Source organism: Portunus trituberculatus, chromosome 50, assembly GCF_017591435.1.
Source record: "Portunus trituberculatus isolate SZX2019 chromosome 50, ASM1759143v1, whole genome shotgun sequence".
Lineage (NCBI taxonomy): Eukaryota > Metazoa > Arthropoda > Malacostraca > Decapoda > Portunidae > Portunus > Portunus trituberculatus.
In genome coordinates this window covers 26,940,806-26,941,977 of record NC_059304.1, presented here as the reverse complement: position 1 = coordinate 26,941,977, position 1,172 = coordinate 26,940,806, and positions in this window count along the sequence as shown.

Here is a 1,172-nt window from a genome sequence, read left to right as displayed (position 1 = left end):
CTTTAAGTCCTTATTCTTACCCACTATCAAACATTCAGTCTTGTTTTGATTAAGTTTCAACTGCTTGGATTCCATCCATCTACCAACATCATCCATAATAAGTTTTATCTTTCCTTCAACATTATCTACATTGTTCAAAGTCATGTAAAACTGTGTGTCATCAGCAAACAGTTTGAAGTCAATGTCATGTTTTCTTAGTATGTGTGATAGTTCAATAGTATATATACAGAACAGGATAAAACCTAAAACACTGCCTTGGGGTACTCCTCTTTCTAAAATCTTTTTGTCTGAGAAAGATTTACCAATTTGAACACAGTATTGCCTGTTTGCAAGATAACTTTATAAATATGTTTGTGCATCTCCATCAATAACCATAGACAGTAGCAATCTGTGAACAACTGTGTCAAATGCTGCACTTAACTCCAGTAAAATTAGCAAACCATATTTTCCTTCATCCATCAAGATTATCAGATCATTGATAACTGAGCATAAAGCTGTCTCAGTCGAATAAAGTTTTCTATAAGCCGACTGATTGATTATCCGGTAAAGCCTGCACTACTTTCAAATGGTCGAGTTTGATACAGCACTTTCAATAATCTTAGATAAAAAGGTCTAATTAGATACAGGTCTAAAGGAACTCAAGCACAAATGTTCCTGTTTTCTCCTTCACAGGACATTCATACACCACTGTGCTCACTGAGAAGTCAGTGAGAGCCTTTTTTCATGCAATGATATACGTGAAAAGCGGAGCACCACTACAGAACTATTAAGTATATGCGCGCGCACACTGAAAAATAACAGTCTGGGCCTAGGGGCTTTGTCAGTTTTCATTTTATCAATGACTTTTTTATTTCGTCTTCATGAAAAACGCAGACACTTAAAAGGGGCACAATTTTTTTGCAATAGCTGTGACTCAAAGTGGTTAGTCCACCATTTAGATTTATCTTTCTTGCATGGCCGTCTTTTACGCATAGTGATACATGTCTTCAAAGCATTTTCTATCATATACTTAAAGTTGCCCTATGATTCTTCTATGTTAGTCGTACTTTCACCAAGTTCAGCGTTCCAGTCTTCTTTTTACATGAAAACATTTTCGTTGCTAACAGTGTCTTTATATGCTTGAAGGTTGATGTTAAAGGAGACAATCTTGTGGTCGCTGTTATTCAGTTCAG